Source organism: Leuresthes tenuis, unplaced genomic scaffold, assembly GCF_036924035.1.
Source record: "Leuresthes tenuis unplaced genomic scaffold, fLeuTen1.0.hap1 SCAF_11, whole genome shotgun sequence".
NCBI lineage: Eukaryota > Metazoa > Chordata > Actinopteri > Atheriniformes > Atherinopsidae > Leuresthes > Leuresthes tenuis.
Genome location: NW_027325365.1, coordinates 17,303,169 through 17,330,297, shown reverse-complemented (window position 1 = coordinate 17,330,297; position 27,129 = coordinate 17,303,169).

Here is a 27,129-nt window from a genome sequence, read left to right as displayed (position 1 = left end):
AAAAAAAAAGCTTTAATTAACACACGTTTCTATGAGAATCTTGTCAACGTGCTGAAAAAAAATGGTATGTTTTCAGTATATTTGAATGAGCCATTTAAGTCTGTTTGGACAGAGGATCTGTCTATATAGAAGAAAGGCCACATCGCTGCTATATAAGGCACATAAAAGAAGGGACAACAGAGCGCAACAAAAAAGGAAGTGGAGGGATTGGTGGTTGTGGACACTACTTTGTGCATGACTTCTTTAAATAATCAAAAACATGAAGATGCTAAGGAAATTCAGGACAGACAAAGGTAGAAATGAGAGTAAACACTGGTGTTGCTGATTGGAATCTCTGAAGTTGTTTGTTTTGTCCTCAAAGATGATTTAGCCAGCTGTCATAGATTCAATTTATTGCTAAATAGTGGGTGGACGGCATTGGAGATGGTTGCCATCTCCAACTTGACCATCAGCTGTCAGTATTTGTTACACACTGTCGCTTTAATTCTGTTCAAGTAAATTCACTTCAGGACAGTCACTTCCCCACTGCGATCTCACTGCTTGATCACATTAAGTGAGATACTTGATGCTGAGAGATACCTAGGAATCCCCAACTTCTGAAGATCATATGTTAGTGAAAAAGATAAAACGGAGGGACTGTGGAGACATGAACAGATTAACTATTAGGATGTCCATTGATTCTGACATTTATTTTCCATTTGCGTAAAGTCTGACAAAGCTTAATTTCATATTGGTTCACAACCAAACTGTCTGTCTTTCACACAAACACACACACTATCTGTGGATAAAGATCACCAGTGTCTTGTGGAATCAAAGCACATAAGTACTTGGCAGCTGGAAGCAAAAAGAATAATCAAAAAAGACAGCACACATGGCCTACTGTATACTGAAACATCTGCCTTCCACATACAGCAGTAGCACATACTGAAGACAGCTGCAGAATCTCTATGCCGTCAGTGCCTTTTGTCTGAATGCTTTTCAGAGAAAAAGAAAAATGTTTCCCAAAGGTCATACCTCCAGGTATTTAACTCCCCACCCAAACACTACTGTATGTTTAGTCGATTACATCAGTTTACCCTTGAATCTGTGTGAATCTCACATAGTCTGACCTCTCCATTATCAGTAAATATCAGCCCTTTTAAGTTTGATAGTGATGTTTATTGCAGCAAAAAAGTAACACGAAATGCATTCACAATTTTTTAACATGACTAAATGCCTCTGTGAGGAAGTCAGTTCTTCACTTTGACTTTCTGCTCCAGCGCTTTAATTTTGCTGTGAGGAATTGCACCATTACATGGTGTGCGAACATGACTTAATAAATTGGAAAAGCTAACAGAATGGTGATATACTCACAGTAACACCAGATCAAACAGCCCTGGGAGAGTATAGTGCCAGGGTGTACCTATGAGAAATATGTCTTTTCAAGCCAATTAATTAATTCATAGACAAATGACTAAATAAATACGTTTTTTTAAAATCAAGCAGCAGTTAATAGTCTCTGCTATGGTGCCTACAAAGAAAAGTCTTAAGCAAATCATTCACACAATCAGTACTTTAACAAACAGAAAACCAGATTAAGGAAAAGTAAATGCATGTCTGCCACACCTTTAGACTCAGAAACGGGAAATCAGAGGTTCCACACATTAGGTGTCAGTGATAAGAACCTCCCCCATCAGTGACTTCTTTAAAACTCTGGCTTCTGCCGTTCCGTGGTGAGATCTGGATACCGAGTGCTATTTTGCGTCTGTTGCTCCACGTTGCACTTCTTGTTGATCTTGTGTTACTGGTCCATGTCCAAGAACATATTCGACTGGGTCATTTTTTCAAATTTTCTTCTGAGGCTTGAATAATTGCTGCAGTGTGTTTAAGATCATCATTGGAAAATTTCATGCCAAACTTTTTCTAGCCGCTGAGCACTCACGAAGCCCCTTGGCCAGAGAGTGCCAAAGATGTCACACTCAGGCTTATCTGGAGAAAGTTATTTTAGTACCATCTGGCCAAAGATTTGTGGCCAAAAACATTCATCAGGCATTTATTCTTCTTTATTTGTTTTAAGAGGGAAGCATCAAAAGAGTGTCTTTTTCACTTTTCTAACCACTGTTGCAACAGTGTGTATGTTCCGTTGTAAGCACAGTTTTCTTTCAGGCCTGTTGAGGCTGTTCATTAACATGAGAGGATATGTTTAAGGGTGGCCGTAGCTCAGAAGAAAGGCTGGCAGCCTGCCACTTTGGAAAGTTTGTGGTTCAGTTTCTGGACCACAGTGTGTGTGATTTAGAAGATGCACTGCATAGCCTGTAAATAACGTAGACTACGAAGTATGTGAATGAGTCAATGCAACTTGTAGCATAAAAGCATTTTCAGTGTTGAATAGACTCGAAAAGTGCTGTATAGAAGTGGTCCATTGACCATTTGTCCTTGCCAAAACACAGGCCAAAAACTGTGACGTTCACTGTTTTTTGAACAATCTTGGGCATTCAGTTCCCACTTATTGGAAATTACATGTGGTGTACACATCAACATCAATCATCTGGTTGCTTCAGTGCATCAGTTCGATGATGTCACTGGCTTCCAGACAATTCTGTTCCTTTTTACAGGCAGCAGAAATTCACTAATAACTCTACCTGCTTCAAATGATCATTTTAAAATAAAAGGGAAACTGTGAAAAATACTTCTGTATGTCTAAATTAAAACTGAATCTATTTTTCAAGGCTGTTCTCACACATGGACTGCAGCCCTGAAAGTTTCCCCGATATGCTGTGGTGCGGCAGCATGTGAAAACAAATGTCTACAACATCCACTCCAGATTTGATGTAGACTTTTTTCCAACATGTTCTTTTGTAATATATCTGAAAGATTGCCTAGTGAGACAATGTGTGAATGTATGAGTTAATCTTTTGGAGCATGTACTGCATATACTTGCTGTTCTGTGCTCTTTCCTCCTGACCTTGAAGTCGTTTTAAATTTAAAATACATGTGGTTTTTATGTCAACACATAATCAGATATCAAAGAGTCTGATCTGCGTTTTTCCATGTGTTTTAAACAAAACAGTGATTTTCATAAAAGACTTTTTGCATCACGTCCTGCCTCCTGTGCACTTTATCCAGGCGCCCCTGCCTAACATTTCCAGCTGAGAGAACACTCCTCCAGCAGAGAAGACCCTGCTGTGAAGTGCTAGTGTGAACAGCAACTAAACAGAAAGTCCTGACTGAACAGCCCACACAATCGCCACAAAATCTCAGGTGTTCATGTTTTTTAACATCCCTTTAGACTCTTAAACGACATTCCGTCCTGGGTCAAATGACTCTGGAACATTTGTGCGATTTTAGGGAATTGGCTCCATCTCCAGTTATCAAATATGTCAATCTGACATGCTATTTGTTGCAGTGTGTCCTGCTTTCTAGATTGCAAAAGTGATTCTAAACCGAAGAGTGAGTCCAGATCAGTCTCAATTCAGAAAAATAACATACCAAGCAACAGGACAACAACATGGATGCTGCAGGAGAGTCAGTTATCCACACCTCTACAGAGAATTGTGGGCTTCTGTCTGGAGTTTGGATGTTCTCCCTCTGCCTACATGGGGTGCCTGTATGTTAGGTGAGTGAGTAGGGGTGATGGTTACATTTCTGTAGTTTTCTTATCTTTTCTTTTTTTTTTTTTACTTCAACAGAGATTCAAAATAGTTGGTTCAAAGGTAGAACAAGAGAGTGGCAAAATGTACCAGTTTTCAAGGTATGGTGCTTACCAGGGTACAGCTAGAGGGACAGATCATGTGAACTTTGTTGGGACCATTCCTGCACTGCAATTTCTTAGGGACCAATTACATTCCCATGCATGGGAAGTTGGCACAGCTGGACCAAAAGTTACTATTTACAAGACCGCGTGCACGTCTGCAGAGTCCCAGTCGGTTTGCTCACATGGACACGGAAAACATTTCACCAGTCTAGTCAAAAATAGTAAGCCGTTTTCTCAGAAACTCAACTTTAGAGAATATGTGATGCACTACAGGTTGTCGAAAGCCATTCCCTTCTGCCGTAGTTCTCTGCAGGGTTGTCTTTGGAGACAATATTGGAATCTAGGTTCCAGCACATGAAGGGTAACCATACAGCTTTTGGCAAAGTGAGTCAGTAGCATTTCTTTATTGAGCACAAGTGTCTAAAAATCCTTAACAGACACATTCATTTTGGTGCAAAGTGATATATTACACATAATTTGACTAATCCACTTCAACCAACCAACCAAGCAAGGAAATTATTTCCGCCTGTTGTGTCAACATCGGAAAGCCTTTGGTTTAACCAATGACAGAAAAAAAACCCAGATGTAAACAGTTGTAGTTAATGCAAGCTCAGTTATCTCAGGAATTTGCTGAACAAAGAAAACCTTTTCAACATTTACAGTTTAGGGGATTATTTCTGGCACGGAGCAAACTGAAGTGAGTAATCAACCACACACTTTAAATGCTCAGGGGGTTAATCACACTGCAGCCACAGACATCGTTGACTCCCCATCCGATCTTTCCCACAAAACATCAAATACAGGCAATGAACTATGGGACTAGATCAGAACTGATGAAGCTGTGTCAAAATTCATACTGAAAGGCAGTAAGTATTACATTATTGTTATTGGCTGGTATCCATACGCCAATGTCAGAGTGGCAGGCCGGAATAAAAGAGAAGGTTTGTCCCAGGGAGAGGCCGACTGTCTGCCAGACACACCTGACACTTCTGCCAGATGACTGCTGGCGCTTTCTGCTGCTGTTAACACATATGCCTGTAGAAAATGGCAAAGTTATAAGGGGTATTTTTCTAAAAAAAGAAGAAAAACTTGGATCAAAATTTGAAGAAACAACTAAACCAAATGTACACATGGCTATTTCAACAGTTTAAATCACTGTTTGCAATGTGTGTGAACGTGATCGTGCAAATTCAACATTCAACTGACGACTTCTTCTGTTTGAAACAGTGCTATCTGTTTGTACAATGGAGACAAACACCCCTCATTCCTAAATGCAATACTCTCCAGCTGTTAAAACACTGACTTGGTGCTGGTACTCATTCATCACTATCCAACTGCTGCCAAAATACACAGAGAAGAGCCCAAAACACATGCAGTACACGGACACATACTTCACTTGGCTCACTTCTTCTAACAATTACTTTTCATAGAAGTTCATCAAAAATGTTTACAATCTATTGCAGCTGGATTTTTTTCATCATCTACCTTCATACTCAGTCATTAGTCTCACAGTGTAAAGAGCCCCTTCCAACGACACCAGAGCAGTTACAAGTATTCAATTGTCTCTGAACCCCTTTAAGAATAACAGAACTTATGAACTTCATAATTGTAAAACTACTGCATCCCGCTCATATTTATGCTTTTGGTTTGAAACTAGATTAGTACAATTTTACAAAAGTATGACAAAAGAAAAAAAAAAGCACTTTAATGTCTACAAGTCCTTGCTGTTGACATAAACTGCATAAACTTTAACAACATTGTCTTTCATTCTGAGCCCATGGCTATTAACATAGAACTATTATGGATGGTTAGAATAAAAAAAGCCACTCTTGAATTTTTTTGTGTGACTTTAGTCATTTTCAGAGAGAATGTCCATCCTGACATTATCCAGATGATCGTTAAACAAATATGGATGCACACCAAGAATTAATTATACACACTAACAGCGTACACATAAACTCTGTATAGTGCATTTTTTGTGCACACTCAATATTTGTCTCTTGCCGTTTCTCTTTCACACAAACAAACACACACACGGTAATGAAATCGCTGCCTGTCTGTGTCGGTTGTCCATTAATGTATTCAGCCGCACACCTCCAGTATTTACCAAGCTCCAGGTGTCTGGCATCCCCTTAAAGGTGAGGACACTTTGAAAGGAGGGGGAGGGAGAGTGTTGGACAGATTCCTGTTGCAGGAGGACAAACTAGGTACATTAGACAGGTGTAGCTGAAAGAGACAGGAACCATTTAAGTAGAAAGGCCAAACAAGCAACTACCCTCCAGAAACAAACCCCCCACACTCCTTTCCACCAACATTACTTTAAAAGAAAAAAAACGTATTGAACAATCACTTCCAGTCATAGAATTTAACTCATCGTGTCAATGGATTTTGATGACTTCGATTACTTCCCCTCGAAGGAAGCCAACAAGTCATCCAGTGGTGCAAATAGATTGTCACACCTCCATTTTGCTGTAGATATTGTGTTGTCAATGGATTACAGTAACCAAAGAAAGAGAGATGCTGAATTGAAGAATTTTCTAGTGCATGAATTTCTAATCTGACCAGATACTAAATCATTTCACATCCATTTTAATAGACAAGATTTAAAAAGTTCCATATGTTAATGGTACAAAGTGAAAAAAGTCTCACTTTTAATTTATTTATTAATGTATGTACTTTTTTTGTAATCTGTGCCCCATGGAACAATACTCCAAATAGTTTTATACGCAAATACCCAAATGTGGATAAAATCCACACAGAGTTGTGACATTGTTTTACGTAATACGGCAAGGTTAACTATTGAGTTATCTCTTTTGGTCCTGTAGAAGGAACAGAGAAATACTGTAACTTCCTCTGAACTGGAAGATATTGATTAACTTGTTCCTGTCCGTCAATAATTCGATAACAGCCATTAATGAGATCCCAGTTTGGTTCAGTCGTCCCAATTAGGGAAAAGCTCATCGTTAACAGAGAAGTGAGGTCAGATCTCCTCACAGATGAAGGTGCACAATCTTAGAGGGGAGGGAAAAAAAGAGCCACCAGCCGGGAAAATGCTCGACCAAAAGTTATGCAGCGCTCATCGATTTAAGAATATAAACATACAGCAGAAGCCACTTAGACGACCTGGAGTTTGTGTTCTGTCGGCTTGCCGTCCCCACCTGGGGAGACCAGGTTCCGCTCCAGATGTCTTTAATGACTTAGAAAGTAAATGATCTGTGATGGTGCGGATTGATGCGGTTAAGTTTGCCCCCTGTCTGATGCATTCACTGCACAACAGATACAGATAAGCTTCTGTGACTGATTAGTAATTTCACTGAATTCACTTCAAATGTCAAAATCTCTCCTTCTAACATGTATTTCCCGCCTTTTAAACTTGCCATACCAACTTGACAGGATCCATGCTGACATCAGTTCTGAGGAAATTCTCTAGGCAGTAAAAATATCAAGTCTGCTTTCAGTAAACTGTAGTGGGTTTTGGACTTCAAATAAGCATAGTCTCCCAATTAGCAAATATTAACAAGGGCTGATTTACTCAAAAATGTTACTAAATTTAAATAGCAGTGCACACTCAAAATGTTCTTCTTCGAAAAAGCTCACATCATATCAGAGAAAAATGTGACTGGATCTACACCACAGGAAAGTGATCATAATCCACACACTCAAATGATCAGGAACCTGATCTAGTCTGGGGAAAACTGCACCCACATATCAACAGAGGAAGGTCATGATTATTCAAGTTAAGGTCAGTGTTGAGGAAATTAGAGGAGGTCCAACATTTTATTCTTGTTCTTCTGACTCATTGTTGTTTCCTTTTTATTTTTTCTGTCTTCTTGGTGCACTTTTGGAGGAGATAGTGGGTCCTTTGAGAAAGGAGGAACATTTTCTTATATATGATACTACTTTTCTAAAAGCTCCCATTTAGGTTCTCTAACTGATCCCTAAAGCCTGATAATCACTGTAGAAATATTGACTGCCCCAGATGTAAGATGGCCAATGTGAAAGATTTGTGGGGATATCTTTGGTCGTGACTGAAAACTACGTCACAGACTGTAAAAGAGGTCCAAAGAATGCTTTTATCGGGGACTTGCGACCGAAGATTATCAGTGTCAAATTTCAGACGATGGAATTTAGGTTGATTATCCTTCAGTTTGAAAACAGCAGCAACATAAACCACCAATGCAGCAGCAGCTGAAGTCTTGTCTGTGTCGTGTCCTCCAGTCCATACCATGACCGTGCTAAGAATGACACACCAAGGCAACAAATGGCAGAGGAATTACAACTACCAGGTAGCAAACCAGTGCATGCATACACACTCTAGTAAACTATGCAGTCATTTTCTACTTTCTCAACTCATAAAACTTACTTGACTTGAACGAGAAACTTCAAATCTGTGTTGCTCTACACAGTTGCTGTCAGCTACGATTTAACAGATATCGTCATCGTACATTTTGGATACATTAAACATGACGTCTAAATGAGTTGGGTCTTCCAGTCTAGACCTAAATTCATTTTGAGTTCCTGTGAACATTAATGCAGTGATGCCAATAATAGAAAAAAAGAAAAAGAAGAAAACCCACGTAGTACTGAACTCACAGTGAAGCTGAGGCTTTAATGCAATGGAGAGTCATATTGTACACTAATTGGCCAGCTCTTACATAACTTCAGTTCTTCGATATCGGCTTGATATATGCTAACAGGAAAAAAAAGCCCTATAGTTTTTGGGAAAGCTCCCAGTTGGCTACTTACTCTTAGCAAGTCTCCAAAAGTGTTGGTTACAAAAGCTCTAATGTGTCTTAACACAGTGTCAGAGGGAGTAAACACACAAACACCTTTTTCTCTTTTACAGTGCTGTTCTGACATGATGGAGAACCTACCCCCAGGCTAAAAGTATACACATACACACGTATAACAGATGTTTGGACCTTTACCTTGGTGAGAGGACTATTTGATACAGCACATCTCTTTTTCTGTTACCCCAATCCTAACCAACCAAGCTGAAAGGCTAACCCTAACGCTAATATTACTTTAATAGTTAGGGGCCAAATTAAATTTATTTGTGATAGAATTTTATTTCACTCGTCAAACATTAACATTTACTTGTCCTATCAGATACTATTCCGGCCATTGTGCATTTCAAATGTTTAATCTAATTTAGCTTGTCAGGTCCGAACATGTTTTTCTAATCTTAACCTTTTAGAATTTTAGTAATACAAATAGTTTGTCCCTTGTTTGCTTTCATTAGGCTTTAAACCCCCCTTTTCTTAAATCATTATCTTTTTTTAAAGATAAACTTCTCAGGTTCAGCATTTGCCCCCACAAGGGTCTCCAGTCCATTATAAACACACACTTTTACTCAAGTAACATTAGCGGGGGAAATTTATAAAAAGACAAGCACAACTGATGGAATATTTCTGCCTGCTTCTGAGGGAGAGTGCATTCCAGAAAATGCTCAACAAGCACAACATAAACACCACGTACTGCTTGTCCCGGTCACGTCAAACATTCCAAGCAGCAGTTTTAAGAGTTATCAATGTAAGAGTGATCCGGACAAACTGCACTGTTCACCTCATTGTTGCCCTTGTTGATTTTTAGCCATTCACTTCACTGCTGTTGCCTCTTCCATCATTTGTTTTACTTGTGTATCTCTCTTGCTATAAGTTAGACCAGTACAATTTTCAGTTATTTTGAATGTGGTTCGAAAAGATCAGCACTTGTCGCCTTTGAGGCTGCATTCTTTATGCAGGAATAGTGATCAGTGGCCTGTACATTCTTCATATTCACAGGACAACATGTACGCGGGCACAAACATGTACAAAAATAAATTAAATGAAAACACATACTTTGGCCTCAGGCCATTTTCTGAGGCAGGTCCAAGCGAGAGTCTTAAGGTTATTAGAATGCCATTTAACTGTTTTTGGAGGAGGATCAAATTTCCAATATCTCTTGACCTCGCTCTTTTCTACCGCCCCTTGGGCTCCATAGCAAATGAACAGGGTCGCCATGGTAAAACCGACCCCACCCGACGGCTGGTGTGCCGCAGGCGTCCTAGCGGCAGATTTGATCCAATCTATGTGGAGCCAAAAGTGCAATAAACAGCGCATCATACTGTGATTAGTTTTATGTCTGACACCATAAAATTACAGTGTGGATTTTGAACATTTTGTCACACACTGGAACATTCAGCAACAGCTGGAGAAAAGCTGCGTCTCCTCATTTGAGGATTTAGGTGAGAAAAAGTGTGAGATGAGTTTGTGGTAAATGGAGAGTCTCTCGCCCCCATGTTTTGTGCGAAATAGTCTCCGTTTTTTAGCACTCTCTCATAGCACCTCCATTCACACATTGGCCCCTTTTTCAAACTTCTGTTGACAAACACATAACCCTGTAAGAGATGGTGTCAGGAGCAATCTGGAGACATTAATCCAGGGAGGCCTCGCTCAGATACAAGTCCGTCACATTCTGCTCAGGAAATGTAATATTCTACAAAGCCTAAAGGAGCTTTCCCTGTGCATTGTTCTTGTTCTTGTTTTCTTTTCTCTGTCTTTCTCAGTCACTAACAATCATACTTTTACTTACCTTTGTTTCTCACAGGGTTTCAGTACACAGACAGGACCCCTGAGTTGATACATCCTTGAGCTTAGAGCAAAGAAGAGAAGGAAAATGGGGGATGGATGGACACACAGCAGGAGTGATTCATAAAACAGATCTTTTTAGGTCAGCTCTAAACATGAAGCCCGACAGTGGAGCAGGACAAGTCTCAAGGATGGATGTAGTCATTTTGTTGCTAAAAACATGTTTATTTGAGCCATGTTTTCCATTTTTTTGCAGTTAGTATCTGACGTCTTCAATTTGGAATGTAAACTGTTATGAACAGTGTTTGGTTGTGTCAGGATCAAGAATCGCATCTTTGAGAAGTTTCGGTTGGGTTTTAGACTGAAACAGACTGAAACAGTGAAGTGTGATCAGTACCTACGAACAGCACAGCTGTACTACTCTGTATGTTAGAAGCATTTAGGCTCAGATCTGAGCTGTAGGTCAGCAACATTGTGTTGCTGCGAGTCAAGTCTGGAGCTTACGGACAGAGGGCCGTTACATTTTAATAGAAGAAGAATTGTCTGTAATTTTGAGTCAGACGATAAAACCAAAATGCTTTTGACTCCGTATAGACTTTGTGCAACACAGCATGAAGACAGAGGTTTCAAAGTTGAGCTTGAAAACACTGCGGCAGCATTCACTATTTGAATGAGACCAACTTCAAGGATTCTTAAACAGAAATTAAGTTATGAACAGATTAATATTAGTTACCTCAGTAACTAATACGCACTTATTCAGTTACATTCATTCTCACCCACCTCTCCGTCATCCTTGCATACTCCTCTGTCACTCCTGCATGTGAAAATGCGTTCGTTCCTGAAACTCTCATTTAGCTTTTGACTGGTTTAATGCTTCATATAAACATGGAGCACAAAGAGACGCACAATGCCAAAGACAAGTACAGGTTCAAAATTATATTAAACTTTGTCAGAGTCACTGCTGACATTGCTCATTCTCTAGAGGACTAGACATCATCTTTTGCATACAATCTGGGTATATGTCAAGCAAAACTACAACATACAGGAGAGCTTATGCTCAGAGTCAATGAAATGTAATCAAAAGTAACTATAAGCCAGCTGAGCTGTTTCAGCTATGCATTCATAAATTCAGTCTGAAATGGTCAAGGCATCATCTCAACTCTTCATCAGAGTTTTTGTTTAAGATTGCTCAGAACAGGAAGAGTAAGTGATTTGCTTTATTTTCACCATCTGAAAGCTGGTAATGATAGTGGTAGGAGGCTCAATCAAAACCATCTGTTTTCTGATCAAATCTCTGAATGCAGCCTTGAAAAGTGTCAAACAAAACATCCTGAATCCAACTGGTTCGCTTAAAAGTTTTTCACTTAAAAGTAAAAAGTTCAATGTTTTCACTAAGTCTTTTCAACTTACTCTTTTCATTATTTTGTGTGAATAATTCAGTTTTAAGAATTTGTTATTCATGTTAGTAGAAATGCAAGCATACGTCAGAATTAATTAAGGAAGAACATGAAGAATGTAGCTAACATTGTTTTGTCGTTTTCATGTTACAGTGTGTTGACATCATAAACTAACATATTCAGTTTGAGTGACATCTGAGTGGTCAAGTTTTTTTAAGTTTTAGCAACACAATACATTATGCCCCAGTGGGGCTTTGAAACCACAGCTGAAGTACAGCAGAGCGGGAGGATAAGGAAACAAGTTGAATTTGTTTAAATCAAAGTAAGTCCACCCTTCTCTCTAGAATACCAAATTCTACTCTAATTTCCTTAACAAACACTACATATATAAATACATCTGAAGTAAAGTATTTTCAAGAAGCATTGCTATGTGTCGAAGTAAAGTTCTAATCTTTCTGATATTCATCCTTTCCAAGCAGGAGCAGAGATTCTGAGCAGGAGTTGTGTGCAGACATGCAGCTCAAGAATGAGCAGAGCACAGACAGCTTAAGTACACCGCAGTGATTTATGTGTTGAATATGAGTAGCAGTGAGAGGAGTATGACGCGTGTGTGGCAGCAAACTTACTCTGAGCTGCCTGAACTCTTCCGCAGACTTAGCTTCCTTTTCTAGCAAGAAGATTTATCAACTTAAGCACCGCAGAAATATGCAGTTGTACATCTATTAACTCAGGAAAGTTTTTATGACTAAATTTCTTTTAATTCATTTTTCCAAGTTTTCCAAACAAGGACAAAAATCATCAATCCCCTTCCCCTGAGATAACAAACTGGCTAATATCAAACTTGCTTAGTGGCTGAAACTTTTAACCATGAACTTGTGCATTTACCACACTCATTTCAGACTAGTCTGATGCCCCGCACATCTCAAACTTGGTCAAAAAGCATCAGCAAGACTTTAATCTGGTACTTTGCTTTCTAAGTAGATTTTTGTCTCATACAAACACGAAAAAAAATAATAAAATTGAAAAATGACAACAAAAAGCTTCACTGGCTTTTGCAATATTAGTCCTGAGAACTCAGGACAGATGTGTTGGCCACTGAGTCCTTTTGCTTTGGTATGAATAATACTGTAGCCACAAGTTTGGCAAGGACACTATATTCTTAAATGTAGATTTGAAAAACCCAGTGGGCTGAGATTTTTTGTCAACAGTTTTTAATAAATATTGTATTTTCAATAATCTTCTATAATCCTTGTTTTGTGTGAATTACTTATTAGTTATCCCTGTCTTTATTACTTAACTCAGTTTACATATAGTAGTTTAAAGTGTAGCATAATATGCAGTTTTGTGGTTAAGTAAGGTATATGGAGTCTGTCACCCCCTATTGGCAACAGAGTGATGCTGATCATAACTTTTGTATAATACTTCGAATCAACTCCAACATGCAGCTCTGTGCCTCAGTCCACACCTACTCACACACACTCCTTACACAGCTGTCTTTGTGTCATTTCATTGTAGTAAACCAATCTATGATTGCTTAAGAGGACGACTGCAAGTATAAAAGGGGAGCAGAGAAAAACCTGTGTTGACCGGGTCACTGGAACAACACCATTCATATTGGAAAAGGTAATATCTCATCAACATGAATTAGAATAGACTTTTTATAAGCCAAGCTGTTAGTGTGTGAGGTGGCAGAAGGTCTCCCACAGCGATTAAACTGTGCACAGACCCAATAAACACACAGATTGAAGCATGCATACACAAACAGTGGGCCACAAGCAAAATACCCTTCTGCATGTTTTTCTGTTGAATTTGAAAATGAGAGTAGCCATGGAAGAGTACGCTGAAGGTAAGCCATCCTACCACCATCCCTTTTTTACCTCTTCCATACATGTGGATCTGTGTGCCGTCCATTTAAAATCTTACTGTCTTATTTGAGATCCTTTTGGCTCACTTAAAATGTATTGTCACTACATTTCTTTTGAAAAATGTGCTGAATATTTTTCTTTTCCTCTAATGATTCCAGGAATGCCCGAAGTTGCATATCAGCGTGATAAAAATCTTAATACTACAATGCACTATTTTATGCAAAGTCTGTAGGGCCTGTTTCAATTCGCCGTTCTGCTGTTGAGAAAATGTAGCAGCAAAGTAAACAAATATCTGATGCCGATGCGATGCAATGGAAAAACCCACAATATAGCTCTCCTTTCAAACGACTAAAAATTCTCTCTGCTCACGACTCCCCTCTGAGTGGCTTTTAGTTCAACTGGCCCATCAGGATTTGTTTTGTAATTCTCCAATCTGGGAGCATTTTGACCGCTGTCTAGTGCATGTATGACTGATTACTCAATTACCTCAACAATCCCACTTTAAAAGAAAAACCCAAAACATCCCTTTAAGGCATATGAAGCTGCCTGGTTAAAATGTGAGGTCAGTCACGAATGAATGTAAAGTTTGTGTGTTTGCGTGCTCTCTTTGTTCACAGTCACCTGAAAATGTAACAAAACTCCCAAGGAAATTGTTCTTTTTTAAAGGCTTCAGACATGTAAAAGTGATAAACTTGACCAAGGACACTTGCAAGTAAACGCATCCTTGCTATCAGAGAGGGTTTAGCTGTAATGGTTTCCTGTCTTGCTTTTAATAGTGGCAAACAGTCAACACTTTTACAGCGCTTCTCGTTATACATTTGCTTTCCATACTGTAGACGGCACTCTTTCTTCACTGTCAAGGAAGATCAAAGTGTGTCCATGTATGGAAGAAAACCACAACTTGTGAATTCACTGGGAATAGAGCAGCAGGCATTCCAGTTGGAAGTCCACCCCTCGACCAGCTGAACCACTACCACTCATTTACATGAATTTGTCTTCCTTTTCTATGATCATTTTAGTGAAAAGATGTTTCTCGCTTATGTCAACAAAATATGTATTTGTCATTCACTTAGGTAGGTTTTCTCTATTAGCACTGAAAAAAAGATTGTAAAAGTAAAAACAAGCTGGAGTGACTTTTTTTCTGTAGAGGGTCCAGGCTGGCCCTCTCTGATCAGGGGAGAAGTTCAGAACCCGGTCTATTGAAGCTGTTCAATCAACTAAGAAGGTTTCCTCCTTTGACGCACCCCTGCAGAAATTTACACAACAAACAGCAGAGCAAAGACCCCCAAGGCTGACTAAGGACTCTTGAAAGGGTTTTTATCGCCAAGCTGTTCTTAAGTAACCTGGAACCTGGTGGAAAGTGCTGGAGTCAGGGAGCCCAAGGCATACCTGCTTTCCCTTAATACTACAAACCTCAAATGAGTAAAGTGTTCTGAAGAAAGGCTAAATGAGATAAATAATATCTTTCTCCAGTTATGTGCAGAGTAGTCTATAACGATTGTACCATCTCCCGGCTGGAGTGGACTTCTCTTTCTCGGTCTCTCCAAACCTCCTAAAGCAGACATCAGATGTCAACACACCTCTTGTCTTACAGATGAGTGAGATATAGCTTCAAGTCCCTTTAATCAGCATGCCGAAATATGGAAGATTCCTACCTCTGGTTATTTTACAGTCAAAATTCCTCATTCCGCTCACTATACCTGTAGTGTATCCTCTGGATGGCAAGAGATGCATCAGAAATGCCTATAAAGACCTTCTTTAGCTTCCCAGTTTCCCAGAGGGAGTATTTAGAAGCAGCAATAAAAGTCAAAGCTTTCTGTTTTCTGTAAAACAGAAAAAGGGAACATGAAGAGCATTCCCTGTGGCAAAGAGGGCCTAAGTGGTGAGTTTTTCAGCGCCTGTCTTCTACCCAAGCTTTTAAGAGACAAGATAGTGGAATGTGTGTGTGCTTTTGCGTGTATGTCTGTAAAGATATAGCCACATCTCAAGCTGGTGCCACCACCTCGTCATAACTTCAGACACAGCCTTGTTCCAAGTGTTTACCAGGTGGAGAGTTGGACGTCATATACGTTCTTTCCACCTTATCGGTTCGCAAAGCTCTTTACAATGTTTCTCTTTCACCACTTCACACACACACACCAATACATCTTGCCCCAATGCATTTTGACATAGTTGGCATAGTTCATGCCATCTTCCTGATCCCTTTTTATATTGCATGAAAAACTATGAAGAAAAAAGAAAATATTCCTCTATGTACATATGGTAATTATTATTAAAAGGCTTCCATATACATCTAATGAGAATGAACAAATCCATTTAATCTAATGTATTGTACTTGGAGGTCATACTCGATGTCATCATGCGACTTTCTAGTTATGCTTGATAAAATGTTGCTGAAGATCTATCCTAACAATCGATTTACATATCATAACTAAGACTATATGTTTAAATATGTTTTAGAAATGTCTCATAAAGTTGCGATTGACATAAATGAAAACCAATTAGACTGAATGAATCACTGCTTTGAATGTCGCATGTAGCTAAAAACTTACATATGACTTTGAACACAAGTCAAAATTGGATTTATATTAAAAAAAAAAGGATAGAACCCACTCCTCTTTAAAGAGACACACATGCAATAAGTTGGTCACCCCCTGACACATACGCATACCCAACCGACCGCATATTTCCCTTCTGCGTCTCTACTTCATGTGGTGTAGTGGTGAATTAAAGAGCAGTGTCCTTTGCCCCTTTAATTAATAACTGTCTCTGTTATTATCAAAGCCACACTCATCTTTAGCAGGGAGGAGAGTGGACGGGCTTCCTCTATACTTCATAAAACCGAAGAAGGTGGTGAAGGACAAGTTTAACATACACTGCAAAAAACTAAAGTATAGGGACATATGAGCCGAAACAGACATCTGTTAGCAGTTGTTTAGGTAGCAAAAGTAGAGGTTGTACATTACATGTTTTTAGCAAGAGGACACACATTGTACAACTCATCGCATAGATTATGGGATGTTTATTTTCATGGCTTTATTTTCTAAAGCCAACCAGAAAGTGGCACGTCACTGTAACATGTTTTGCTTTATATAACCAAGACAGCTTGCAAAACTTTGTGCATAGGGGCAACAGTTATTTTGTAAAAAGACTAAACTGACTAAAAACCCTAACTGACTAAAGTTATTGCCTAAACCCAAACAGGAAGTGAAAAAACTGTTTAAGTGACGTTTTGTGGCGTTATTGATGGAACTCATGTTGGTTTCAATCTGACGTCACACAATGGCCCATGTTTGAAAGTGCTGCATTTAGCTGCTCCAAACCTTCCTCTTTACCTTGCGGCTTCTTAAATGAAAGACTTAAGAATGACTGCTCTGATGCGGATATGCTCAGAAGGGTTGCATTTCCCCTCTGCCACTTGTAGTGGTGGTACTATACAGGATGCAACTATGAGCAAGTGTTTGAGGCTGTGAACAAACTACTTATATGCCTGTTTCAGTTGAAGGACTCATTGTGTACAATTTTACATTGAAAATAATTCTGAATTTGCTCCACAATTTGTGGACTTGCAAACTGCTGAATCTCAACCCATCCTTACTTCTGAGGGACTCTGCCTCTATAAGGTGCTCTTTTTATACTCAATCATGTTACTGACCCGTTGCTAATAAATGTAATTAGTTGGAAATCTAATTAGTTTTTGGAATCAGGGTTGTGCAAGTCCACTTAATTTGTGTGTGTGGGTGCATGCGTGTGTGTGTGTGGTGGTGATGGTGGAAGGGGGGTTATTGCGACTTAAGTTTAATAACAAACTGGATACTGTTCTCACAGAAGCCTCTGAAGTTGTTTGAACTCCATCAAGTCAGTGTGTGGTTGCCTGGCAACCGAGTGTCCGGTGTTCCCGAGCGGCGTTGTTTGTTCCCAACGAATGATCTGCTAGAGTGAGGGAAGATAGAGGGAGGTGAAGATGAGTGTAGGAAAGACACAAATTGGTAAATGGAAGACGCAGCCTCGAGGGGCCCCGAATCAATGGCTGAGCAAACAGGCTCCGTCTGCCTCTTTGCCGAACCGCCATCTTTCTCTTTGCTGGATGCTTCTCCTTTATCCCATTCTTGTCTTACTGTCTCCAACCTTCTATCTATCAAATATGTTTTATTCAGCTTTTATTATTTTGCATGCACTATGTCCACTAATCAAAAACATAATCTTAAGCTTTAGATTAGATTCTTTTATTCCTTTAACTTGTTCAGCATTATGTTTCCCCACCAATCATTTTAAAAAGTTTGAAAATAGAAAATAAATATAAAAAATCAGGCTATAATTTGGCTTAAAGCTAGGCAGATTTACCAGTGGATCTACATTGCAACCCTCACCTGTGGTCATGAGCTGTGAATAGTGACTGAAAGAACTATGCTGTAAATATAAGCTGCTGAAAAGACCTCCTCCAGGGGGTGCATGGGCTCACCCTTAGGGATAGGGTCAGGAACTTGGTCATCCTGGAGGGGCTCATAGTAGAGTCACTGCTTCTCCACATTGAAAGGAGCCAGTTGAGGTGGTTCGTGCATCTTGTCAGGATACCTTGAAGATGCCTCACTGGTAAGGTGTGTTTTAGACGCATCCCACCAGACGGAGGCTTCTGGGCAGACCTAGGACGTGCTGGAGACTATATCTCTGGGTTGGCTTTGGAATGACTCCGTGCCCCCCTTGAAAGAGCTGAATGAGGGGACTGGGGAGAGCGAGGTCTGGGATCTCAGCTTGAATTGTTGCCCTTATGACTCGGTCCCAGATAAGTGGCATGGATGGATGAATATTTATTGTTGGAGCTATTTTCTTAATGAATTGCATATTCTAATCAAGACACACGTGACACAACAGTGTTTTTAACAGTGGAACTCTGCCCTGTACATATCATGGTTTGTCTCAATAGGTGGAACATAGCATCGATCCATATGTATTAAACTTAAGAAATCAAGCGGCACGGGGGAGGTGGAACACATTTGCACATTGAAAAATAAATAAAAAAAGATTTCTAAATAACGCAAAAACACAAGGGATTATTTGCATTGAAAAAAACATCTAAATAAACAAGATATCTAATCTGTGCAGTTACTTCAAAAGCGATCTCTTCATGTCATGAATTGGTGGTGAATATCGGCTGCAACGGATGAGGCTCTACTCAAAAAGAAAAGCTCATCAGCTCATTTGCAAAGAAGATTTCAAACTGGGTTGGAAATTCTAAAGTGTGAACCATTGATGTAATTAATCAGAAAAAGTTGGGACTATCTATATTAACAGAAAAAAATGAAATGATGGTTGATAAAAGATAATTACATTTACAGAGCAGCATCTATGAAAGGCTCCATCTTGCATGCACAGAGATGGGCAGAGGATCTCCACTTTGTCAACAAATATGTGAACAGATCATTAAACTGTGTGAAAACAATGCTCCTTAAAGAAACTGTGGGTGAATTTGTAAATTTCTCCCTCTACGACACAGAATACCCTCAAACCATTCAGCGAACCTACAGAAGATTTTGTGTGTAAAGGGCCAGAGGGTTACTTTGTCAAGCCCTACAATATAGTTACATAAAAAATTATATTTTAAACCTTTAAAAACAAACAAAAAAAGAAGCTCCGTGTTACCTTGTCCAGAGAAATCAACTTCTGTGTGCTCAGAGACATCTGAGATGGAGCATCCCAAAGTGAAATGTGTTTTGTGGTCAGACCAACTGGATCTTTTCAGAAGAGATGGATGGCTGTTTGCTCCGGACCAAAGATGAGAAAGACGATCCAGACTGTTATCAGAAACAAGTCCAAATGGCAGACTCTGTGTTAGTATGGAGCTGTAACTGTACCTTTGCCAAATCTCATTCACACTTCGATGATGGCAGCATTTATGCAAAAAAAGTTCACTGAGATTCTAAAGTAACATATGTTGCCTTCAAGGTGATATCTTTTTCAGCGACATTTGTGCATTTTTAAACAAGACAATGCAAAACCACACTCGCACAAGACAATGGGATGGTTGAGAAAGAGGAGGCTACGGATGCTGGACCGGTCTGCCTGCAGTCTGAGACGATTTGAAACCAGTGACAACGACGTGGCACCTGGATAAGTGCGATGGCCAGCCACACTTGGTAATGTCTACACCTAACCACCAGTGTATTTCCACTTTAATTTGCTTTACAGTCACTACTCAACACATTATTTCTTTACCAATTTTTTTTCTCACCTTGTAATGTTGATCTGGAGTGCACACATAAAGATCAATAAAGGTTTATTTTGTATGAACACTTTTTTTTCTTTTTGAGTTACTTGCCATTTTGGCGTCTCTTTCCTGGTGTAGCAAAAGGTGTGGCCAAGGTTAGAGGGCTGTAATATACTGCCTCATTGGACTGAACCATATGCTGGACTGTCATAAGGGTGTTTGGGGTTTTATTTTCTGTTTTCTGTTGGTTTAGAACGTAGCAGCCATTTTGTTTCCTCCCTTGTGTTATACATGGTTTATCTTAACCAGTATTTAAGTTCCCCTTATATGTCTGCACATGAAGGTCGGTTTGTTTGTTATGGTCATTCATTTGTTTTAGATTTCTTTCATTTTGAGTCCGTTTGAGTCTAATTCTATTAGGTTGATCTCTTTTATAGGCCTGTTTTGTCAGACTTCTGATTTGGCAATGTTTTTTTATTTTTTTGGTAAATAAAGAAAATCATTTTTGAACAAAAGCTCCCACGTCCTTGTTGCCTTGCGGCTTGGTCCCTGAGAATAATGTAGCAGACCTGCAGCTGGCCAGCCAAGATGTGGCAAAAGTGCACATTGACTCTTGAACGCCAGCTAATGAAGCAGGAAGTCCAGAAGAGACTGAATTTATGAGTGGAGTTATAGATGCTTACAAGGACGTTACTGGGACTTTTAAGTTCAGAAGAGTGAATTTTGAGAGCAGGAAATTTGGGGGAGGAAAAAGCTTTGACTTTGGTGTCATGGGTAAGTTGTAAAGGTGGTTCCCATAAGGTCTTCCTCAGAGGTGTTTATTAGAATTAAAATCATCGTCAATTCTTTGAGGATCTGTGACTTATTTAGGTTTTGAAAGATCTTTTAATCTCAGAAGATGATAAATGTGTTTCTCTGTAAGATGAGCATGGGTGTTTGTTGTGTCTATACAGCTCATAAAGTGCATATGTAATGTAGGTGTTCATCTGACTGTATGCATGGTCGATCCAAGGAAAACTGCTAATGGGGAGTCCAATAAAAAAGAAGTGAAATGGGCCAGTAATATAATGATAACATGATTTATTATTGTGAGTTCATTAAAGCTGCTTCATTGTTGTTGAATGTGCTTCAGATTGACCATTTATTTAACTAGCATCTGCAGTGGTTTAATTCCTACATACAGGTCACTTTCTTCTCATCTGGGATAAATATTTTTGACCTTTTATCTTCATCGATGGGCTTTACATATATTTGATTAAATAAGACAAATTAAGATCTTTTTACCTTCTTTTAATAGAAAAGGGGGGCTACAATCACACTCTGTAATATGCAAATTGCTTCCTCTTTTGCTTGGAGGTTTTTATTAGATTTTCAATATTGCTGCATACATTTACCTCCAACTCTCTATAAGGTAAGACCGGCTTACATCTTTGCAGTCAAACCTGCCTTTGTGGCTTAACAATGCAATGAAAGGGCTTTATGAGCAATATTTCCCATACAGTGTGCAGTGTGAGAAATAAAGTTGGGCTTGGCTGACTTTCACAAGCAGAACCGAAATAACTGTGGCTTGACCAAATCATTCCACAGGCCAGCGTACGACAGCAACAATCAGAGCAGATTCAAACTCTGCGAGGCTCTGTGTGGAAAATGTGGAGTCTTGCTTTTCAGTCTGAGGTTTGTGGAAGCAGTATGACATCAGTGCATGTCTTCACGAGGGCGTGAAGCCTCGCGCTCACTTTGTAAATGCTATGAAAATATTACATTAAACTTAATACTCTTTTTCTTTAGAACAGTAATTTAATGGGTCTTGACAGATCTTGTTATGCAATGGTTGAGACAAAATCAATTTGAGAGAGTTGGTCCCAGCAGCCCAAGCTTCAAATAAAACAGTGAATGCACACTGAAGCGCGAGACTCTACCTGGCCTTTCTGTTTCTGTTCAGCTTACGTTAGCAGTGAGATGTAACCAGCTGGGGGGTGAGAACACACACACACACGCACACACACTATGAGCTCGTCAAAGAACACAATGTACTCAGCACCATCTCTTGTTCTTTTCCTTCTTATTCACCCTTTCCCACTTCCTTAACCTAATTATATCTGTCCTTCTTTCTCCTCCTCCTTGCACTGCAGAACTGGCGTTCTCACTGCCACTAATGACACGGTGTGATCTCCAGAGTCCCCAGCCAACGAGCTGGGGTCACATATGTTCTATATCATCTCCTGAACACTTCCATATGGAAGCAGTGCCAACCATGCCAGGACCTGACATAAACAAAGTGCATATGCAGAAAGAGATGGGGGAAAATGAATCAACAGGAAGAAAACTGCAGTAAGGAGGATGGACGGAGAGAAAAGGGGAATGATGAGGATATAAACAAAGGAAGGCAGACAGAGAGAAAAAAAATAGGGGTAAGAAACAGCCAATTAAAACCAAAATAGGGACAGTGAGTGTGATGGCTAAAGAATGCATACCAAGCTGGCTTTTTCCCTGTCTGGCTGTTGACAGGGATAGACAGAAGCAGTCATAAACAGGAAACCCTAAAATGATGAAGCACCATGCTTCTTCTCTTCAGCCAACCCTTTCAGAATATCTTTCTCTCTTTCTTTCAACCCAGTCTTTATGGAAATATATACCACTTACTGTTAAACCATAACTGACTGCCGAAGCATTGTCCCTCTGTCACAGCTTATTTGATTTAATGATGTTTGAGGTTTTTATTTTAGATTCAAGACTTTCCTTCGAGGAGGAGACTTGTTGCTTCCACTTAAATGCTTGTACTGGAATAGTGACATCTCCATCATACATCTTTACAATGCTAACAAAAACGGCATCCCGTCTGCCACAGAGCAATGAGGTTCATTGTAAATCCAACTGAACCAAATTTTTAGGTCAAAGTCAGATGTCATCTCGATGACGCAGAATACTAAGTATTTTAACAGATCATTGATTTATTCATTTGAAGAGGGTTTGTGTATTGTTCTTATGAGTAGGCAGTATCTTACTTGCAGTAGACAGCTGTCAGAGCACTCTCAGTTTGGGGAATCAGTAACGACTCCTGACGGGCGAGCTAACTAACTCAGTAAGGGGCCATTAAAAGAGGGATTTTTTTCTCCATCTAAAACCACTTAACCCTGAAACCTAACCGCAACCTAACATTGTTTGGTTGATATAATTGATACAAAGTAAAGAAAGGTCTGAAGCAATGTGAAATCTACAAATAAATCTACAACATAGAGGACTTTGACTGCTGCCCACTACAGGTAAGGTACTAACTACTAAAAAAAAAAGTCTTTAAGCATCAAGCCACTATTGAGAATTAATTGAGTAAATCAATGAGTCATTACTACTTTGTGACATTATTTTTGAGGAAATGTCCAACATAAGTATGCAGTTTCCGTCCTGCTCACACACAAAAAATGTATTTATTTAGAATAATTTCGGGACAGTCAACAACTTTAAACTGAAAAGTTATCTGATTTTTTTTGCTGGTAAATTCGGGACTGGAAGTTGCTTGAGATAATACAGGCTGGTCTCACACAAAAACACCTAATAGTAACAAAACTCTTTGTGTGCTCCTGAATACAAAATCTGTATTTTTTGTTTTTGTGCCGCCAAGAGTGACTTTGAAAATAATGTAATTCAATAGGACATTCAGCTCCTGTTTCCAACACCTTTTATGTGTTTAGTCAAACGAGTGGGACTCGGCAACCAGTAATCCAGGAGGTTCTGATGTGATACATAATCAGTATCTTTTTTTAACACAATCCACAACATTTTTCTTATCTTAACCAAACAGTTTGAAGTGTGTAAAATGGTGAAGAAACAAAGACTGAAGGTGCAAGAAAATGTTGCTCCATCGCTGTACCCCATCCATCTCATAATCCAGAATATGTTGTAAACTGTCGTATTTCCACTTAAAATCGTGACTCTGTGTTTCTCCGCGAAGTTATTTTTGTATTGGTAAAAAAAAAAAGAAAAAAAGAAAAGAAAACTGGCCAGTACAATTCAATCTTCTGGCTGAACCAGTGTTTTGAGTGGGGAAGACCACGCATGACAATGGAAACAGCTACCAAATTAAATGTCTCAGTTCTTCTGTACACATATAGATACACAAGTACATCATGATTTAATCTGTAAAACCAGTAATAATTCACTATAACTATGAGTTAAAGACAAGCGAAGGACGGTCCAGAGAGAGAAGGAGACAAACAAGTCTGTTGCCATGCAGATGTGAGTGGAGGTTGTGAGAATCCTTCTCTCCCTCTAATCAGCCCATCACCCAGACAACATCATGCCTGTTAACTCTGGAACTTACACCGACATTGGCAATATTAAGGAGTTTTACAAGCTGTAAGTGTGATGACGGAACTGATAACACAAATCTGTGAGTGATGAGTCACAAATCATGGAATCATACAAACATATGTGTAGTTAGACAGGTAAAGAAACAGTGAGTGTGTTTTTTCTGACGTTTGGAGCATGACACAAAGCACATTTAGTGCATTTTACAGCAACAGTCTGAACTCACTGTTTCTGCAGGGGTGACATATGGTATGGAGTGCTATAGGGAGCCGAACAGCTTGTGCGTACGTGTGTGTTAATGTAGCCATGCAGCCAATAACATACAGGACATGGAGAGGAGATACAGTACACACACAATATATGACGTCATAAACCTATCTGTGCACATTTATCACGATGAGATGGTATTATATGGGTTATAATGAGGTTTGCCTTTGAATGCACCTCCCTCAATCTTGACAAAAACTCCAGTCAAGAGTTGTCCATCTAATAGTTCTTGATGTCTCTACTAAAAACTACAACAAAATGCTGAAGAATGGACCGACAGTGAAGCCCAGAGTTTATGGAGCCGATACGTGACGGCAGAAATATGATGTGACCTTAGGCTGGTGAATTAACCTGCCAGCAAACCAGTATGTTAGTTCAGCCTCTCTGTCTGTGGGGCTGTGCCAAACTACAGTCAAAGAAATGTAGATATTTGCAAATAAAACAGTCAGTCAAGTATTTTTCTATCAGTTTGGTGTGTGATGGTCTAAACTGCTGTGTTCAAGTGTTATCTTTAGGGATCGGAATTGTTAAGAATTTAGCAATTCTGGTTCCATTATCGATATCGCTTATCAATTCAGAACAGGAATCGGTTCTCTTATCGATTCTCATCCAGTTATATATAATACAAATGGCTTTGGTTGCAGTAGCACTTTCATTTCAAGTATGCACCAACATTTTATCTATTCATATCAATTTTATCTATTCATTCAATCCATATTCACCTCTGTCATTCCCTGCCCTGATGAAAGGGGTAGCTACAGGTATGCAGGAGTCTGCCTCTGATCCTGCCTCACTCTTGCAGTCCTCGTTAACTAAATGTTAATATCAGTTGGAAATTATTCATATAGTATGTCGCTAACATTATTACAATCAACGGGTCCTGGAAGTTTTACATTGCAGGGCTCTCATGTTTTGAATGCAGGCAAGAGTGATATCAGATTCTCGATTCCTATCCCTAGTTATCTTTCAGCCAGTGAACTGTATGATCTCTCATAAGGTAATAACTTGTCTCAAAGGTTATTGAGTGGAATCTGTGCCTAACTTTACAATTGCATGGTAGTTCCAAGCTGAAGGATAGATCTAATGATTTAATGGAAGTGTGGTGCTGTATCTCAGTGTTATTTTGACCAAAACAAACCACAGACATTTTATAAAACATCAGGAGAACCTGTCAGTTTGTGGAAAAAAAACAGCATGGTTTCTCCAGTAATTATAAAATACGCACAATATGAATAAAACCTTTTCCTTTACTTTTGCTTACACTGCTGATCTCTCTTCTGATGCAATAAGTAACAACTTGTAATGGCATTTTTGTAGGGTGACACCCACGTGTTTGAGAGGAACAGAGGACAAGAGATCAGAGAGACACGTGACGCTCTGCATGACAAAAACAGTGCCGTCATCGAGTGCCAAAGTGAGATATTGTTCACTTGCAGTGATAAGTGCATTTTGAAACTGCCATTCCGTTGTCCCTGACACAACTTTTCACCACAGTATAATGTTGAAAACATTGTCCACATTACTTTCCTCATTTAGCTGTTCATGTGGCTTTGTGGTGAGACTGAAGTCGGGACAGTCTGGTCCTCTAATCAGGGACCATATTGGATCATGTCTGTGTTTGTGTCTGTTCTTGTATGTGAAGCAGCCAAGCACGTGGTATGCACACACTCGCTCACGCACACGAGCAAACATGCAAACACAGCATGGTCTGCAGATGTACCAGATTCAAAACAGGCCAACAGACAAACACCAACATGTGTCAGGTTTTGCTTCGTACTCTTCCAATCTCAAATACTTTCGGAGCAGTGAGTATGAACTGGAGGATGATGGCTGATAGCGGATCAGTGGATATATGATGCAAGGAAGACTCATTTGCAAACATACCTGTCCTTGAATCCTCTGTTCCTTCACCCACAGGTTTCCATGGAAACGAGGGAAAGCAGGGAGTTTGTGTGCACGGATGCGTAAGAGGGAGAGTAAGAGCGTTTGCAGGTAAAAAAGTGCTCGCACCTTTCAGACCTCACTTCATTTTTAACACCTTGCCGTTCCCATTAAAATCAGTGCACAGGGTGATTATCTACGATGGAAGGATGCTTGAAGCAAATGGCTGCAACAGAAAAGGTGTTAAATTCGGGTTAAAATGGATATGAGGACAAATGGCTCAGCAGTCGTTAAATGCGGTATGAAAAGTGGCTGCTTTGCAAACAGTAAACATCTCTGGGGGAAGACCTCATGTTGACAACTTGCCCTTGACACCAAAGCCAAAGATTAAACACAGCGCTCAGCTCATCCTGACTCAGTCCTCATCAGCCACAGCGATACCAATGATGTATTTACAAGTGGCAGACAGAGAAATCCCAGTGAATTTTTAATGATAGCTCTGTTTGAAATTTTGAACAAAGATTAAATTGATTCATGATTTTTTAATGGGGCCTGTGGAAGCTTCCAGAATTGCTGATTGTTTCTCACACAATGAGCAAACATCCACAGCAGGTGTGGGGAGGGGGTGGAGACAGGGCCATGACACAGACAAATTTCCTACATTTTCTTCCCCACACGCTCAACACAAATTTTATGAAGGCAATATCCTGTCTTGATATTATTGCATGTAACTTGATGAGACTGAGAGTCAGACACTTTTTAGATATTATGGAAGGCTTCTCTCCCCTCATTTAAAACTATTTAGGTAACTTCAGCATGTCTGAACTTGACTTCAGACTTGCAGGGATTGAAAAAAAGATTCTGGTGATAGGGTGATAACATCCACATAGAGGTCAAACTCAAGCAA